Genomic DNA, 20,639 nt, shown 5'->3' with positions numbered 1-20,639 from the left:
TTAGCACTGCTTTCATTGTCTCCCATAAGTTTGGTTGTGTTGTGTCTTCGAATTCTAGGAAGACTTTAAGTTCTTTCTTTATTTCTTCCCTGACCCAGCTGTCATTTAGTAGTGAGTTGTTTAGTTTCCATGTGAGTGTAGGCTTTTTGCTATTTCTGTTGTTGTTGAGGTCCATCTTTAGTCCATGGTAATTAGATAGGATACAAGGCATTATTTCAATCTTCTTATATCTGTTGAGATTCACTTTGTGACCAACGACATGGTCTATTTTGGAGAAGGTTCCATGAGGTGCTGAGAAGAAGGTAAATTCTTTTGTCTTTGAGTGTAAGATTCTGTAGATATCTGTTAGGTCCATTTGATACATGACCTCTATTAGAGATATTGTTTCTTTGTTTAATTTCTGTTGTTTACTTGTCCTTTGTTGAGAGTGGGGTGTTGAAGTTTCCCAGTAGTAATGTATGGGGATTTGTGTGCGGTTTAGGTTTTATTGATCTTTCTTTTACAAACGTGGGTATCTTTGTATTTGGAGCATAGATGTTCAGAATTATGATTTCTTCTTGGCGGAATTTTCCTTTGATGAGTAGGAAATGACCTTCCTCATGTCTTTTGATTAATTTTGGTTGAAAATCTACTTTATTAGATATTAAAATGGCTACTCCTGCATGTTTCTTGGCTCCATTTGCTTGGAACCTTCCACCTTTCTATTTTGTGACTTAGATGTGTTTCTTGTATGCAACAGATTGTTGGGTCTTGTTTACATATCCATTCTGTAAGTCTGTGTCTTTATTGGAGTGTTAAGTCCATTGATGTTGAGGGAAATTAATGACCAGTGGCTGTTAGTTCCTTTTATTTTGATGTTGCTTGTGGTAGTGTGTTTGTGTGCTTGGTTACTTTTAGTTTTGCTCTAGTGACATTATTTCTTTCCTGTGTTTTCCTGAATGTAGTTAGCTTTCCTGGGTTGTAGTTTTCCTTCTAGGAGCTTCTGTACCCCTGGATTTGTGGGTAGGTGTTGTTTAAATTTGTTTTTGTCATTAAATATCTTGTTTGCTCCATCTATGATGACTGAGATTTTGCTGGGTATAGTAGCCTGGGTGGTCATCTGTGTTCTCTTAGGGTCTTCATGATATCTGTTCAGGCCCTTCTGGCTTTCATAGTCTCTGATGAAAAGTCAGGTGTGATTCTTATGGGTTTGCCATTATATGTTAAGTTGGCCTTTTTCCTTTGCAGCTTTTAGTATTTTTTCTTTGTTCTGTATACTTACTGTTTATTATGTGGTGGGAGGATTTTCTATTCTGGTCTAATTTATTGGGTGTTCTGTAGACCTCTTGTATTCTTATAGACCTCTCTTTTAAGTTGGGGAAATTTTCTTCTATGATTTTGTTGAAAATATTTTGTGGGCCTTGGAGGAGGGAATCTTCTTTTTCCTCTATTCCTATTATTTTTAGGTTTTGCTTTTCATGTTGTCTTGGATTTCTTGGATGGTCTGTGTCAGGAATTTTTTAGATTTAACATTTTCTTTGATAGCTACATCTATTTCTTCCATTGTGTCTTCCACACCTAAGATTCTTTCTTCCATCTCTTGTAGTCTATTTCTTATGCTTACCTCTGTAGTTCCTCTTTTCCTCTCTAAGTTCTTTCTCTCCACAGTTTCCTCCACTTGTGTTTTCTTTATTTTTTTTCCAATTCTCTTATCAGATCTTGAGCCATTTTATTGATTTCCTTCACTTCTCTGACTGTATTTTCCTTCAATTCTGTCAGCTGTTTGTTCGAACAATCCTCTGTTTCATTAATATCTTTTCGTGATTTAAGTATTTCCTCTCTAAAGGCCACAAATTGTTTGGCTGCAACTTCCTGTATTTCTTTAAGGATGGCCATAATCTGTTTGACTTTATCTTCCTCCATTTCTTTGCAAATGGCAATAATCTGTTTGACTTTATCTTCATCTAGGTCTTTACGCAGTTTATTTTTTTTCCTCTATTATCCTGTTCATAAGCACAGATGTAAGGTCATCTTCTTGAATTTCATTTACCCTGGTGTGTCCAGGGCTGCTTGCCCCGAATAACTGGGTTCTGGAGATGCCATATTGCTTTGTCTTTTTGAGCTTTTACACTTGCCTCTACCCTTTTGGCTATCTTAGGTGTTGGGTGTTAGTTTCTGGTGCTTCCTGGAATCCTGTGGTGGGGATAATCCCCTTGGCAGGAAGATGATTTTTCCTGAAGGAGGCCTCCTCAGCTTTTGGGATACAGTCACTGAATAGCAGGTATTTTTCAGGAATTGCCAAAACTCACCACAGGCATAGAGACCTGAGCGGTAATTGTGGTCTTTGTTAGTCAAGGGGGCTCTCCTCTCAGCCAGAGAAGTCCTGGAGACAGCTGTCCTGCTTCTGGCTTTCTTGCTGTAAAGTTAGTAAGCTGCAGCTGCAACCTGGGCACCCCATGGTTTGGTCTGCTTAGTTAGGGATAACTGGTCGTCCCTTGGAGCAGTATCTGGGGTTGATCTTGGGGATCCCAGGCTTCTGTATGTCTGAGGTTAGAGCTCTGTGCCCCAGTACCCAAGCAGTAATCCATGGCAGCTTGGCACTGCTCTCCCATGTGCAGCAGGAGGCTAGAGTCTGGAGCCTGTGAATAACCAGAAACTTTTCCAGAGCTAGGTGTCCTGAGGTAGGGCCAGATGTTTTCCCCACCTTTGGGTTTTCTCCCAACATGAAGACCTAATCTGTGGTTTTTGACATGGTGTGTAGAATGGGTAGGCACTTGCCAGATGGCTACCAAGCTGGTGACTGGGAAAGAACCTGCGAACATTTCCAAGAATGTTCCCATTTGTGGTGGTGGTAGTGTGTGTGGGGGGGGAGTTGGCTGAGTGCTCTAAGCTGGGACCTGCTTTTTCCCTGTCTGTGGGTTTTTCTCCAGACAGGGAAACCTATCCTCTAGTGTCCTGGGGCACACAGTTCTGTCTGTGATGGAGAATAGGGCATGCCGGTCTAGTGACTGGAGGCCCACTCAAGGCTGGCAGCTGTGCACCCACCAGTCTGCAGGATCTTTTCCAGGGATAGACTGGGTGACCTGAGGTCAGTCCCACTTTCTTCTTCCCTGTTTTTTTTTTTTTTTTTGACACTTGGCTCCCAGTCTCTGGTGCCCTGGAGCACACAGTTTGGCCTGGGAAGGTGATCAGGACACACAAGTGTATCCTGAGCCTGGAATATTTTCCGGGTTCTCACTGAGTGACCTGAGAGTGGAACTGAGTGATCCCCACACCATGGAGTTTCCTCTCACCTGGGAAACACGATTGCTGTTGTTTTAGGGCCCAGAATTCAGTCTTTTAGTTGCTGTACCAATATTGCTGTCCTGTTCCTGTCCTGTTCCTGTTCTGTTCCTGTCCTGTTCCTCCTGGCAATGCCATCTTGGATTCCCTCTTTATCATCCCTTTCAATTAATTTTGGTTGAAAGTCTGTTTTATTAGATATTAGAATAGCTACTCCTGCTTGCTTCATGGGTCCATTTGCTTGAAAACCTTATTCCTGCTGCAACATCCAAGAAATTTTCCCAGAGATTAGTGGGGTTCTCTGAGGTTGGACCCAATTGTTTCCCTCATCATTGGTTTTCTTCTTACCTAGGAAACACAGTCAGTGGTGTTTGGGGGCCCACAGATCCAACTATTGGTCACTGTGCAGTCTCTGCTACCCATCTTATCAGAACAGTGTGAAATCAGTCCAGCCATCTGGGATCTATTTTTAGTTTTTACTGAATATAAGTATTTTGATTGTATGCATGAATATGCATCTCTTCTGTGCCTAATCCTCACAGTAGTCTGAAGATGTCTTCAGAACTCATGAACTTATAGCAATTGAAAGTAGCGGGTCCCAGGTAAACACTAACAATTGAGCCCAATTATTTGCAAGAGCAGTAAGAGCTCCTTACTGCTGAGCCATCTCTCCTATCTTATGTGGCTCTTTTATGATCATCATTTACACTGCTAATATTTTTGTCTTCTATTTTTACCTGTTTAAACATGCATTCCCTTTTAGTAAGATATCATTGCAGTTGCAGTTTAAGCTGGGGCAGTACAGATTTCTGGAAAATAAATATACAATAGGAGTGAATGTATAACTCCTTGTAGAAGCTTCAGTAAAGACCTCTGAGTTCTTTCAATATTTTGTGTTTGTTTGATTGACTTTTAGGGGAGGCTCTGTCTTAATATATAGGTCTGGCTGTCCTAGAACTCTTTGAATAGATAATGCTGACATCCAGTTCAATAAGATACACCTGCATCTGCCTCCTGAGTGATGGAATTGAAGGCATGACAGAATACACCCAGCTTGTCCACCATTTTTTGTAGTTAGTAACTGTTAATAAATTTCTCTGATTTGTACTTAGTATTGTTCATCTGTTAATTTCTCTCTCTGTGTGTCTCTCTCTCTATGTCTCTGTCTCTCTATTTCACACTCTTCTCTCTGTTTGTCTTTGTCCACATTAATTGCCATGTCTATTCCAAAGCTATATCCTCTTCAAAAAGTTTAGATATGATACAGTTAAAACTTGTTATTCTGTTTTCTTCTAAAATGACTTAGTGATAACATTAACACTTCTTTTTTAATAGAAAAGTTTTAATCTTTATTTTTAATCTATAGACTACATTATTTAGTAAGGAGGATATACAAAACAATGATCAAAGAATAATCACGTGTTCTATTCCTTTTCTTTTGTCTGGTCACTCAGAAATATGATGTTATTGGCTATGATTGTTGTTGCTTGCCACTCACATTATTTTTATCCATGTATTCACTGTAGTCCACTTTCCCTTCCACAATTATATGAGCCCCCTCTTCACATACTGATATGCCACATCCCTGAGCCCTGGTCAAAACATAATATTCAGTACCATGTTGTCTTTTGACTGATGTTACCCATCTGTTCAGTTTCCCCTGATCAATACATCTCATTTATTGCTATATAAAATATCATGACTGTGTTTTGTCCTTCCACTTGTCTCATGACAGAGTCCTGACCTACTCACCCAAGTAACTGAAGATGATTCATAGATTGCTCAAGAACCCAACTAATGGCTACTTTATATTAATGTCTTACCAACTGATGAAACACAGGTTTTTGAAGCATGCCTTTTTTTTCAATCTAACCCTTAGGCTTTTTCATCTCCCCTACTGCACATCACGCACAGCACCCAACTATATAACAGTCACACTTCTGTGTCAGAAAATAAATTGAAGAAGCAGTAGAATTATATGATTATATTGACAATGAAGTAAAAATTTATATTGTTGCCACTGTTTCTGTTGTACAAATGTATGGCATATTTTAGAATTCAGTGACCTTCAATGATGTGCATGTGAAATTCAGCCAAGAAGAGTGGGCCTTGCTGGAACCTTCCCAGAAGCAACTCTACAAAGATGTGATGCTAGAGACCTGTGAAAACCTCACTGCTATAGGTAAGACTGCAATTTTTCTTTCACTTTTAAAATAAAGAGACAACTCTTACTTTGTTATTGATCCTCTTCTGTTATTCCAATTGAGAATGAGGAGGAATGAGGTAAATAAATCAGGCATGGTTCTAAGGATCACAGATCATAGTGATTTAAGTTTTGCCTTAATAATAACATGATATTTCCAATAATATATATTTTCTCATACTATATTTTAGGCTACAATTGGGATGACCATGATATTGAAGAACATTTTCAAAGTTCTACAAGTAATAAAAGGTAACTTTATGTGCATGTTGACACAGATGTAAATCTTAAATTTTAATGTGTCCTGGAAGTTTGGTGTTTTTTGTTTGTTTGTTTGTTTGTTTGTTTATTGGCTGCTTTTTATTTTCTGTTTTTGAAATATAATTTTTTCTGGGTATCTGTGATTTTCTTAGACTTACTTGTTAGACCAGCCTGACCTCAAAATCACAGAGATATGCCTGCTTCTGCCTCCACAAGTGCTGGGATTGAAGGCATGTTCCAGCACACATGGCTGTGTCCTGGAAGTTTTAAAGAAAAGCAACAGTGTAAAAACAGCACTACTTTAAGTGTACTGATGATCATTAAAATCTCATAATTCCATGTACTTCAATGTCAGGTATCTGATTTGTGTTTACAAGGCACTCCCCTAAGATAGAAGAAAATAAAATAATGTTGTAACAAAAATAACATTTGAATCATATGGACATTACAGCTACTGACTTGAACTGCCAATCTGTTTAGTCTCATTCTGTCTATTCAGATATTGTAAGAGGTATACACACTGAATTGGTGATCAGTATGTGTCCAAAACCTTCTAATAAGCAAAAGTTTCATAGTAGACCCAGTGCTACTCATTTTCGTGCAGTAACATTGTAAAGTTTAGTGAAAGGAGCAGCTTATGAGAATCAAGAATATTGTTGTGGAGAAATCTTAATCCCTATATGACATGTCTATGATGAACAAAAAACAAAATGTTTTAATTCAATGTGGGAATCTTTATTATTTTTGTAAATTAAACTGGTATATCATATGTCAAAATGATTCTAAGACACAGGAACATAGGGTTATTGAAAGAAGCAGTGTCCCTGTCTTTCTCCAAGAACAATTGATTTGGTAGTAGTCCCCACTGTGAGTAAATTTTCTGAATGTGATAAATGGTTACTGTTAATTGGTTTTGCAACTTCACTGAGAATTCATTAGCAAACACATATTGCTGAAAATATCTATGAATACTAGGAATTTGGAACTTCTGCTTGTCTTGGCTCACATTGTAAATGAAGTATCATTCATACAGTACAAAAATTTGTGAATGGGATTGCTGTGGTAAAACTCTGAATTCTTACAATACTCTTCATATATAGGAGAAAACCTCATATAGAAAAAATGATGCTATAAAAGTGATCCACATAACAAATGCTCTTACCATCACAGGGATCTTCAAAAATACCCATAATGAAGGTGAATACCGTGAAAGTAAATAAAGTGATAAAACTTTAAAATTTGATTCTTCTTTACCATTAGACCAAATTAGGATATTAATTCATATAGATAAATATATTTATTAGTGTAATGAAATCACTGTGGTAAATCTTTCACATGTGTCAATTTTCTTTGCAGGCATGAATATAGTCATACTGGAGAGAAACCCTTTAAATGCACTGTATGTCGTAAAGCCTTCCCGTATACAACTTTTCTCATACGGCATAAAAGAACACACACTGGAGAGAAACCTTACGAATGTAACCAGTGTGGTAAAGCCTTTGCAGAAAAGAATAATCTCATACGGCATAAAAGAACACACACTGGAGAGAAACCTTATGAATGTAACCAGTGTGGTAAAACCTTTGCAGAAAAGAATAATCTCATATGGCATAAAAGAACACACACTGGAGAGAAACCTTATGAATGTAACCAGTGTGGTAAAGCCTTTGCAGAAAACAGTACTCTATTAAGCCACAAAAGAACACACAGTGGAGAGAAACCTTATGAATGTAACCAGTGCGGTAAAGCCTTTGCACAAAACAGTGCTCTCATAAGCCATAAAAGAACACACACTGGAGAGAAACCTTATGAATGTAACCAGTGTGGTAAAGCCTTTGCACAAAACAGTGCTCTCATAAGCCATAAAAGAACACACACTGGAGAGAAACCTTATGAATGTAACCAGTGTGGTAAAGCCTTTGCACAAACCAGTACTCTCTTAAGCCATAAAAGAAAACACACTGGAAAGAAACCTTATACGTATACTCAACATGATAAAGCCCTTGCACAACAGAGTAGTCTCCAAAAACATGAAAAAACACACAGTGGAGAGAAGCCTGGTGAGGGTAATTAGTGTGATAAATTCTTTGCATGTAACAATCATCTCCTAAGACAACAACACATTCTGGAGGGAAACCATATGAATATAATTATGTGGCAAAGCCTTTGCATATAACATCTCTTAATACATAAAAGAACACATACTGGAAAGAAGCTGTCTCACTGCATCCAATGTGAATAAACTTTTGCACTTCAGAATCATCTTCAAACTCATGAAAGATATCCTAATGGACAGAAAGCCTATGAGTCCTTTTAACATGGTGAAACCATTCTATATTTGTACAATCTTCATCATCATGAAAGGATTCATACTTGAGAGAACTTATGAATATGTTAAAATAGTGAGGCCTTGCACAAATCTAGAGTCGTCATCATCATCATAAAATTATCCTTACTGGAGAGGAATTCTGTGACTATAAGCAAGGTGGAAAGCCCTTTGTGTACTTTGGTCCACTGAGATGCAACAGAAGTGTAAAACTAGCTCATTGGAAATGACCTCACTTTTCTGAAGGGGAAAGGGAATAGAGGCAATAAGAATGGAGGGTAGTAATGGGGGAGTGAAAGGGGGGAGACTTAAATTGGAATGTAAAGTAAATAAACTCATTTTTTAAAAGAATACAATGGATAGTGAATATGAATTACACGCAACAGTATTATATGATAAGGTGTTTATGGAAGACTTATTGATAATCCTGATTCTCAACATTTAGTGTTTTCTTTTTTTTTCCTACTCCATCATTTATTTTTCCATAATATGTAAGAACAAAGCATCGAGAGCATGATAAAGTGGGGAGCAGAGAGTGTTTTAATCATCACCTCTTGAAGGATGGAGTACATTTAGATAGTTTCAAGGTTGAGGGCCATTACCTCCCTACACAGATGTGAAGGGGTTGCTCGACTCCCTACCCTTCCCTCTTTTTCAGCACCCCTGGGGCAAGCTGTGAAACTCATGGTGTTCCCCTGAGAAAGGTATTGCATGCCTTCTTCTGCCATTGTGCAATCACAAAGGACAGGACACAGAACTTATCATACTATAGCATATCTTAGGGAACAAAAATACATTACAAGGAACAAAAATCAGACTTAATTGCCGCACTTTACACAAGAAACTGTTAGTTCAGTGGATGAATATGTAGGAAATGAACTTTCACCAGCCAGGAAGTTCTCTGAGAGTATCACAAGATTGGTAGCCTGTAGAAGTTTCTTTGTGCACATCTACCTATTGTTCCAGGGGTACTATTGAAAAAAATCACTTTTTTTTCTATGTATGACTGCTTCTGGCCTAGATGGGTAACCATGTCAAGGGTGTGTTTTCTCTGCCTGACTTCATCTGGAGAGTATCTTTAGACATGGAAACCACCAATCAAATTTGATAGATGGCCTTTGACACAGATCCCTGATAACTCTCCCCTCCCTTCAAATATAGGATAATTTGGTTCTGTGTTCTTGTTCTTCTTATTCATATAATAGGAATGTGCTGTTTAATGCAAATCTAGCATTCTTGAATTTCCTAGTATTAAACAATTATCTACACCTATGCTTGGAACATCCCTGGTACTCCCCAAGGGATACAAGCCACTGTGTTCTGTTTTCTGGAATTAAAGTTGAACTTACTTTCTGAAGTGGTTCCCAGAGTGGCTAACCAATGTTATGCTTGTGAGCTTTCCAAGCTTTATACTACTCATCTTCTGCCCCTCATGCCTTCCTGGGCTGGTGGGAAACAGCCATCCAGGTAGCAAGAGAATCACATTCTCTGAAATGCCTGTGATAAAATATTTCAGACTGCATAGCATTTCAAATTTCACATGTTTCTGGATTTGAGATGGTCAATCAAACAGTATCTTGGGGTGGGACTCATTAAAATGAGTTATACTTAGTGTTTAGTTCAAGGTAAGGTTGCAGGCAAGCTTCATGGTATGAAATCTTCTAAGGTGAGTACAGTGGCCCATGGAAAATAAATACAAGCAGAAATTTTATTTTTCTGTTTTTAATAGCTGAGTATTGTTCTGATAATGTAAGGGTGAATGGCAGGCGAGAGGAACTCTCCTTTTGAGTAGTCTATGGGAAGGGGATGGGGGAAGGTGGAGGGAGGGACCAGTAGGAGTTGAGGAAGTGACCTTCAATCAGCATATATAATGAATAAATTGTGAATAAATTGTGAAAAATAAAAACAATTGATAAAATAAAATATAGTAAAGAAAACAAAGCAAAACAGCAAAAATTTGAGTCTAGTTTGGGTAACTGCCCTCCCTCAAAGAAAAGAAAGAAGATATATAGAAAGAAAAGAAAAACAGAATCTTTGTCTTTGTCACCTTTCTTCTCTATGAGCTCAGTTGAAGATCATTATGCAATGGAGACCATGATTCTCTCTCTGAAGTTTATGTTACCATAGAAGTAGGATTCAAACCTGAAACTAATGGCAGAGTTTCCTAGTTAACATATCAAATCAAACCCACCTGCCATTTTCTCTCAGAAATCCTTCAGTCCTTCCATGTTATCTGGCCATCCAGGCTAGTACAGCCCATGCATTACCCTGAATTCTCCTTCCCAGGTCCTGAGATAACCTTACCCCCCCACACACATATAGGCAAACTATTTTGGCTACCTGGTTCTGTCAAGCGCCATGCAGGAGCAACAGCAGAACAGCTGTAGAACTCATGGAATGTGGCTCCCCTGTTAGCATAATCATGATGAGTTTGTCTTGGAGAAGCATAATCCCAAAAACTGATTTTCCAGATGAATTTGTGTTCTTATGTAGCATATCTCTGCTTGTTGCCCTTATGATGTCCATAATCCTTATAACATGAGTTGTATGAAAACTTTAAGAAGGCTTCTAGCTCTTCACTGGGAAATATCACTGACATTTAAAATTAACAATGCTTGATCTCTTTTCACATGTTAACTGGAGCAGATTAATGAATTAACCACTGTCCTTGAAATGAGCCATAGATATAGATTGTTAGCAATGACCATTATACTTAGAAACAATTTGGAAAAATAGATTGTTTCACAAGGTCAGGGAAGATGTTTGGCTCTGATGTAAAAAATCTTAGAGAACAATTTAAAGTTAAGAAAAGTACACTATTAATAGTAAATCCAGGGATATTTTAAGGTTGATGAGCTGAAACAATAGCCCAAGGTAGCATTGGCCGTCTGGGCACCCGCAAACTAGGTCTAAACCTGAGACAGCAGTTGATTCCCTTATATTTGTTTTTCCCCTCAGCTTCTTGATATGATTTAATAAAAATGATTAATGAGTAGATGCACACCCCTTTAAGATTTAAAGTACAGGTGCCAGTACCATGCCATTTTTTATTACTGTTGCCCTATAGTACTACTTGAGATTGTGGATGAAGATACCTCCAGAAAATATTTATTGTGCAGGCATTTTTTTTTAAATCAATTCTGGGTTTTTTGTTTTTCCATATGAAACTGAGAATTGTTCTTTGGAGGTCTGTAATGAGTTGTGCTGGTGTTTTGATTGGAATTGCATTGAGTCTTTTGATTTCTTTTGGTAGAGTGGCCATTTTTACTATGTTAATCCTACCAATTCTGGAGTATGGGAGATTTTCTGATATCTTCCTTGAAGTTCTTTTTTTTCATACAAGTCGTTCACTGGCTTGATTAGAGTCACACCAATGTACTTTATATTATCTCTGGCTTCTGTAAAGGGGTTTTGTTTCCCTAATTTCTTTCTGAGCTCATTTGTCTTCTGTATACAGGAGGGCTTCAGATTTTTTTAAATTTAATTTTGTATCCAGTCATTTTGCTAAAGTTGTTTATCAGCTGTAGGAGTTCCCTGGTTGAATTTTTAGGGTTATTCATGTATACTATCACATTATCTGCAACACAAGCTGGACTGGATATGGAGAAAAGGGAACGCTTCTCCATTGCTGGTGGGAATGTAAACTTGTACAACCACTTTGGAAATCAATCTGGTGCTTTCTCAGAAAACTATGAATAGTACTACTAGAATATTCAGTTATACCAACTCTGGGCATATATTCAGAAGATTATCAAACAAACAACAGGGACATTTGTTCAACTGTACTCATAACAGCTTTACTGATAATAGCCAGAATCTGGAAACAACTTAGATGTCCCCAAACCGAGGAATAGACATAGAAATTGTGGCACATTTATACAATGCAATACTATTTAGCAATTAAAAACAAGGAAATCAGCAGGCAAATGGATTGAACTAGAAAAGATCACTCTGAGTGAGGTATCCAGAAGCAGAAAGACACTCATGGTATATCCTCACTTATATGTGGGAATTAGTCAAATAATGTAGGATTAAAATACTAAAATTTATAGTCCTAAAGCAACAGGAAGAACCCTAGGGAAGATGATTAATCCTCGTTTAGAAAGGCAAATGGGATAGACATCAGTAATGGGAGAAGACAGGGAACAGGGCACGAACCAACCACAGAGGGCCTCTGAAAGAATCTACCTAGCAGGGTACTGAAGCAGATGGTTAGCCACAAAGCCAAACTTTGGGCAGAGAGCATGGAATAATATGGAAGATTCAGGAGATAGAAAGACCTGGATGAGAGAGGCCCTCCACAAGGAGGCCAATTGAGCCAAAAAATATGGGCCCAGGGGGTCCTTTTCCAACCAAGGACCATGCATGAAGAACACCTAGAACCCCTGCTCAGATGTAGCTCATAAGTATCTCGGTTTCCATGTGAGTTCCCTATTAAGGGTAACAGCAGCTGTCTCTGACATGAACTCAGTGGCAGGCTCCTTGATAACCTACTCCTGGAAGGTGCAGCCTTGCCAGGCCACAGAGGAAGATGCAGCCATTCTTGGTAAGACTTGATAAGATAGGCTAGGATAAGACGGTAGGGAAGTAGGACTTCCCCTATCAGTGGACTAGGAGAGGGGCATAGGGGTAGAAGAGGGAGGTAGGTTGTAATTGATGGAAGATGAGGGAAGGTCTTACAGCCAGAAAACAAAGTGAATAAATTGTAATAATCAATAAAAAAGAAAAAAATAAGTTTTTTTTTCCTGAAATGGCTGCACTCAGGCAACTGTCTCTTAAAAACAACTAGAAAGAATAGTATTTCACCTCTTCACATTTTCCTTTTTCCTGTATATAATAAATACCCTTGATAAAATTCAGTGGTTTGTTATATATTCCTAGTATTATAATATTATAAAATATTTTACAAATCAAATTTTGATATATTAAGTGTGTAAAAATAGTTTATGAAAAAGTGGCTTGAATTTTCAAAAGAGCAAAGAATGTTTACTCAAAACTCAGGAGGGTGAAAATGGAAGGAAAATTGATGGAAGAATAAATAATATATAAATAAATATTTCTTACACAGTAATTATAACATTTTGATTATTGAGATTTAAAAAAATATATACAGAATATTTCTCAAGTAAACAATGTAAGGTATTAGTAATAGCTCTTATGCATGTACCCTGAGATATTTCTTTAAATTATTCCTCTTGTCACTTAAATGTGTTCTTTGACAAGTCATGCCACTACACCCTGATGTTCAGGCTCTAATACTGACTTTTCAGTTCTTATTTCAGTGTACTGACTTCTTTTAGCCCAATTAGGACTGAAGTCATACAATGTTTGATTTCTGCGTCTAGCTAAGGTCACAATTTTTGATGATACATTTTTAGTTCATCCACAATTTCAAAGTAAAATGATTGCCTTTCTTAAAATGTTAAATGTTCTCTCTCACACACATGCACACACACACACATAATGCATGATACATGTAATAGTAGTTATTGGAAACACAAGACTTGAAATTGAAAGAACCAAAAGAGGGCTGTATGGGAGATTTTGTATGTGGGGAACAGAGAAATGAGAAAAAAAAATGTGATTATATTAAAATCTCGAAAAACAAATGTACATGTTTTCTATGAATAAAAAAATTGAATAATATAATATTTTGCACTGATGTGATTCAGGACAATCAGGTGTATTCTATCTTAGCACACAGTCAGCTGTGTTTCAGTAAACATGAGTATATATGTGTGCTGGACCTGCCCAAGTCATCTGTTGTTTTTATGTGGATAATGGTAGAACTCCTCATTCAGTGTGTACAGTATATATTCTCTTTTAAATTGACTCAAGAATTTTAGGTATTTTGTGTGTGTGAACTGTATAAAATAAAGCGCCCCTAAACTTCTTTCTTGGTCCACTTTCTTCTACAGTCTCCTTCCATCCTTTTACACAAAAATGCTATCTAATGTGGATGGTACAGAGTGTTCCGTAGATGCAGCAGAAGAATGGACATTTTTTGTCTAGTCCATTCTGTTAGTTCCTGTCTTTCTATTGGAGAATTGAACATTCAAGTTGAGAGTTTTCAATGAACAATGTTTATTATTTCCCTTTATTTTGTAGTTATGGTGTGGGGAGTTTACTTCTTTATATTTGATGCTTGGGATTATTCACTTTTTGTCTGTTATTGGGTGTGGTTAACATTTTTAGATAGGAGTTTTGCTTTGATTGGCTTCTGTAGTGAAGGAGTTTTACAGAGATATTGCTCATATTTGGTTTAATTGTGCAATATATTTTTATTCACCATTTATTATTGAAAGTATACTGGATATAGTAATAAGGATCCCTTAAAGATTATATACAATTTGTCTCAGCCATTCTAGGTTTAGAATTTTTCTTGAGAGATCAGGAGTTACTCTAATGAGCCTGAATTTATATGCAACTTAGTCTTTTCAACTTGCAACTTGTAATATACCTTCTTTGTTTAATATAATTTTCTTTACATTTAGGGTTTTGATTTTATATGCTGAGCACAATTTCTTTTCTGGTATGCTTTGTTGTTTTCTATACTTTTTGTACTTTTATAGGCTACCCCGTCTTCATTAGGTTAAGGATATATTCTATTATTTTGCTGAAAATATTTCAGGGATTTTGATGTGAGTTTTGTCTTCTTCCTCTATTTCTATTATTCATAAATTATTTTTTTGCACTTTTTAGATATTCTGGATCTTTTGTGCATGGCTATTTAACATTTCTTTTGATGCAATTATCCAGTTGTTGTTGTTTCTTTATTCTTGTTGTTCATAATCATCTTCAACTTCATCTCTTCGTCCTCCTCCTGCTTTTCTTCTTGCTCCTCCTCCTCCTTTTTTTCTTTTCAAAATAGTCACTTTACTCATATATTCACCCTGATTAAAGTTTTCCCTTCCTCTAATCCTGGCAATTCTTTCCCATCTCCCCTTCTATCCTGTTTAAATTTACCCTCATATAAAACAAGAAGGGCTATAATGTATAATAAGAAAGTAAAATAGAGAAAATACAAAAACAATCACATCTTATTATAAAAGACCAACAAAAGAAAAAGAGCTCAAGGGGGGAAAATATGTAGACTTGTTCACACATGCAGAAATTTCATAAAATATTAAACATGAAACAGTAGTACACACAGAGGGTCCATGTAGCTTTAAAACTAGGAAAAAACTCTTCAGCAAATTAAAATGAGAAATGTGATAAAATTTTTAAAATGCATACCAGAATTACAGGACATGGAAATCCAAACGTGCCAGTGAGTGAAATTTTTGGCCATCTACCTTTTGGAATGTATGCTTAAAAGTACAATTAAGTGTAGTTCATTGGATAAAATGAGTGCACCTTGGAGAAAACTACATTTTCATTTGCAAGCACTTATCAATTAGAGATAGGGCTAGGGATAACATTAAATTCCTTTTGCATGCTGCCTCAGTCTCTCACAGCTTATATATTCTTCAGTCCTCTTAATTTATAATGCTTTCTTCTTTGATATCCTCTATCCTTTCTGGCTCTTATACTCTTCTGGCTGAATTACTGAAGAGTCTGAAGGGCATATTCTGAGGTCTCTCACTGACTGTCTATTTTCTCTATGGGTCTCTGAATTTGTCTCCATCAGATGCAGGATGACTTTTTTTTTATGATGGCTGAACAAGATACTGGTCTATGAGTATAGCAGAATGGTGTCAATGGTCATTTTATTACTTTTAGTAGAATGCAGTATTTGCTTTTCCCCCAGAACCATGGTCTGTGTAATTTCTTTTTCTTGATCAATAAACCAGTGTCAGGTATGGATTCCATCATGTGAAGTGGGCCTTAAGTCAAACTATAGATTGGTTATTTACTCCTACAACTCTTGCACTAATATGTCTTACAGGTAGGAAACTGTCATAGTTCAAAAGTTTGGTAGCTGGCTTAGTGTTTGTATTTCTCCTCTTGTAGTTGCAGTGTACTTCTCATATCAAAGTTGCTAGAATGTAAGTGTGAAGGTTCTATGTAAGCACAAGCTCTATTTATCTATGTTCCATGTAAGTGTAAGTGTTATCTCCAGCAAAAGGGCACTGCAGTCAATTTGTGGAGAGCAGCCTATAGTCTTGGCAAAAGCCTATATTGTTTTGGCATTACAATCACACTACTTTGGCCAATACCTCAGTTAAATATAGACTATTACCAGTACTGGATGCTTTACTTAGTGACAAGAGATTTCCAGTTGGGACTTTCTTCTCTGGTGATTTCATTTATATTGGCTCTTAATATGAACATGATTTAAAATGTTTCTATTGCATTAGGTTTCCACTGTACCAAACAAATGACCCTTAATTTTACCTGTCTTTCCTCATGTTACCTTTTCATTGCCCTCTTCCTTTCCCAATATCCTTCAATTCTATCTTTTTAGCCCACCTTCCATTTGTTCCAAGTATTTTATTTCCCTTTCCTATGGAGAAATCTCTGCCTCCCCTAACCTCCAGTTTTTAATTTGTATGTATCCCCTGTGGTATTATGTCCAGTTGCTTGCATATCATACATCTTGCAACTAATATATATGTAAAAGCAAATACATACCCTATTTGTCTTTGGGGGTCTAGGTTCTCTCACTCTCAGTTACCTGCAAAGGTGCATTTACCTTCATGTTTCATGATTTGATTTTTTAAATGTCTGAGTAATGTTTTATTATGTAAATGCACTAGTACTATAACAAAAATAGTACTATGACAGAAAAACAGTTAAAATCTTCACAAATGATGCTGACCAAACTAGATGTCTATATGTAGAAACATGGAAATTGATGCTTATTTTCACTCAAAAGTCACCTCCAAGTGGATTAAAACCTCACAAAAGTTTATATACACTTAAAGTCTTGAAGTCAGCACAGATATTTGACAAAGATCAAGCATATCTGAGTTGCATGTTACAATAGCCTTCATACTATCTTTCAGCCTTGGTCTTGATCTCCACTTGCTACATGCTTAGAGGGCTTTCAATACATGTACAACCTGGGGCCATTGGAGCAATGGGAATTTTTTTCATGAATCATTTATGCCTTCACCCTGGAGTACTGCTTCTTAGCTTCTCCAGAAAAATCCTGAGCATACTGCTCCTCTCATATTTAGGGGAAATATCAATTATCTGGCCCTACATAAATGTCTTTCTCATAAAAATGTCAGAAAACTCCTTATGAGACTTTAGCTTCAAGATAGTCTTGCAAAATCTACCCCTGTGTTTCCTCAAAAAGAAAATAATCAGAACATACTCTTAAAAAGGCAAACAAAGTTTCTAGAGCCAGGAGAGTTGATAGTATTTGAGATTAAATACCTTGTACTGCTGTATCCTCAGATGAATACTTGGCATATAAGATTAGGAGTTACATATGGTATGCCCTCAATGATTAGATAAAGATGTAAATGAATGACTGGAGACATCTTCACCTTACACTAGGGTCTGTAATGATGGACAAAGAATGTTTTATAAAAATGATTTTTAAAGTGAGGTATTAGGACCTCCTTTTCCTAGAAATATCAGCTTTTACATTATCACTGTGATGTTGTATGACCAAAATAATGAAAGAATACTTAGATTTAGCACATAAGTAAATTCTACAAAGATATGAGATATAGACAATGCATTATGCCAGGAATTTAATAACAACTGTTGCTGCTTTGGCTTAAATTGTTTTTCTTGAGGCTGTCCATTAAAATATGATAATATACTAATTGGGACAAAGCAATATGCCCAGGCTGGCTTGAAGATTTTCTACCTATTGCCATTGAATCTGAGAATGCGTCCAACCTGAGAATGGGGTTTCAGGCTGTGGCAAATATGCCTCCATATTCTCAAAAATGTCAGGTTATGGCATTGATGAAGAAAAATGATAGTAAAAAGATAAGGTTTATCAATGATGACTAAATTTATGACAGATAAAACACCTGTCTGGAGACAAAAAGGATATAATCTATGTTTTAGAAGAATGTGAATCTATCTTTTATTATTGAAATCTGTCTAAATAAAGAAGTACTCTGACTGCCAGTCCATCAAGACTTTAAGTTTCTTTGGACAACCATGTCTGACTCGTTTCTGCACCAACTTATTCTTCTCTCCCTCAACTGCTGGGGCTGATCCCCAGTCTTTTGCCACACTCTTTCTATTCTTTCACAGTAGGGTGAATAATCACAACTGAAGATCTAGAACTATATTCTTCAGAGTAGATAGGACATGTGATATCTGTTTTCTGGATTTGAGTTACCTAAATCAATATCGTCATTTATATTTCTATCTACTAATGTGCATACCATTTCACTTATCTATATCAGTTGAAGGATATTTAAGTGTTCTCATTTTGTACCTATTGTGAACAGAATAGCAATGAGTATGGTTGAGAAAATATTTTTGAAGGAGTATATTGAGTCCATTGTGCATAAGTCAATGAAAGTCATAAGTGGTTCATATGGTAGATTTATTTTCATCATTTTGAGAATTCTGAACACTGATTTCTGCTATGGATGTACAATTTTGCAAGCTCCCTTTGCCATAGGTCCAGGTTTTTGTCTGTCCAACAGAAGATGTTAACTGTCAACCTAATTCCTGTTTTCTCCAGAAAAAAAAAATACTAAGGAAAAATATATAGTACCTGTGTTATTTATCACAATTACTATTATGTAATTAAAATTTGAATACTTATATTGTCCACAAATTAAAAAGTAACATGTATAACTTACTAAAATGTGTTTTCAGAAGTAGTTTATATTCTGAAATAGAGTGTATCTATATAACATTGCTTAAATGAAGGGCTCTTTTAGTTATGGTTAGATATACATTTTATATAAACTTACTAAAATTAAGGGTAAATAATTTCATTTGAAGACACTAAGGTATTTTATTATAGTCCAGTTATTGGACTTAATGATGGGTAGGTCATGGTGCTTGAGAAAGATCCCCAAAACTATAGCTGTGCTGACAGATAAACACAAAGCCATGCAGGCCAGGACCAAACCCAGAGGATCCTCAAATGACAGGAAGGTCACTGCCATGGGCAGGCACTTGTTTCTCTCAAGGTTTGGGTACTCTTGAATTCAGCAAGGGATACACTCCTGCTGATCTGTGGGGAGAAAGTAAATCAACATCTCAACTCCTACAAGTCACTCCATGTTCAGTGCATGAAGAAAGATTTCCAATGATACTGTGTGCATCCTATCACATTCTCTTTTACTATAGTACCAAGAAGGACACTAAACATACATTATTTGTCATTTGAGGTAATGGTTGCCTAAGGTTTTTTTTCTAGCTAGATCTATGATTAAAGATGTGAGTATTTTTTGTGTTTTTCTCAGTCAATTGTGTTATTTATGCTTTATTCTGTCACCCTTGTTTATCATTAATTTTTACAATTTATTCACTTTGTATCCCAATTGTAGCCCCCTCTCTCTTCTCCTCTAGGTCCCAGCATCCCTCCCTACTTCTCTCCTATCCTTCTCCTGTAGTCCTCTGATAGGGAAGGTCCTATCAGACCCTGTCCTATCAGGTTCCTTTAAGACTCCCTGTATCCTATTCATCTGTAGGTTGACTAGGTGGTCCCACCAGGGAGAAGTGATCAAGAAGCAGGCAGCCAAGTTCAGAGACTGTCTCTTCTCCCCTTACTAGGGATCCCATAGGGACACTGAGCTGTCTATGTGCTACATCTGAGCAGGGGGTCTAATTCCTCTCATGCTCTTTGGTTGATGCATGAGTCTATGCAGGGCCCCAGGACCCAGATTTTTTTTTTGTCGGTCTCCTTGCGTGACTCCTGTCCCCTTTAGGTCCTTCTATCTCCCACTTCTTCAATAAGACATTTTGTGCTCTATACAAAATTTTGCTGTGGGTCTCTGTATCTGCTTCAATCACCTCTTGAGTGGAGTCACTTAGTGTTCATCTGTGAAAGGCTCCTATCCTGTTCTCTCTCTTCTATGCGTTCTGGCATCTATCCTGTTTTCTTTTCTGAATGAGAATTAAGCATCTTCCCTATGTTTCTCTGTTTCTCCTTGTACTTTAGGTTTTTAAGGTCTGTAGAATTTAGTATGTCCAATCTATATTGTATGGGTAATAATCACTTGTAAATGAATATATACCATACATGTATTTCTGCTTCTGAGATATATCACTCAGGGTGATTTTTTTTAGTTCCATCCATTTGCCTGCAAATTTCATGATTTTCTTGTTTTTAATATCTGAGTAGTATTTCCTTGTGTAAATGTACCACAATTTCTGTATCCATTCCCCCATTGAGGGACATCTAGTTTGATTCCAGATTCTGGCTATTATGAATAAAGCTGTTATTGTCATAGTTGAGCAAATGTCCTTGTTGTATGGTTGAGCATCTTTCTGATATATGCCTAGGAGTTTTTTAGCTGAGTCTTGGGGTTAGCAGTATTCCCAGTTTTCTGAAAAAGCACCAGACTGATTTCCGAAGCAGCTGTACAAGTTTAGATTTTCACCAGCAATGGAGGAGGGTTCTCCTTTCTGCACATCTTCTCCAGCATGAGTTGTCCCTTGAGTTTTTTCTCTTAGTCATTCTGTTGGGTGAGAGGTGGAGTCTCAGAGTCGTTT

General features: G+C 36.9%; 1 pseudogene; it reads left to right on the top strand.

Moving 5' to 3' along the window:
- The window catches only part of LOC132651130 (zinc finger protein 91-like), a 310,759-nt pseudogene that overhangs the window by 88,692 nt on the left and 201,428 nt on the right, over positions 1 to 20,639 (top strand).

The sequence above is a fragment of the Meriones unguiculatus genome, assembly GCF_030254825.1.
Source record: "Meriones unguiculatus strain TT.TT164.6M chromosome 13 unlocalized genomic scaffold, Bangor_MerUng_6.1 Chr13_unordered_Scaffold_40, whole genome shotgun sequence".
Taxonomy (NCBI): Eukaryota; Metazoa; Chordata; class Mammalia; order Rodentia; family Muridae; genus Meriones; species Meriones unguiculatus.
The sequence above is the reverse complement of the archived record's forward strand: the minus strand, read 5'-3'. Positions and strand labels throughout refer to the sequence as shown.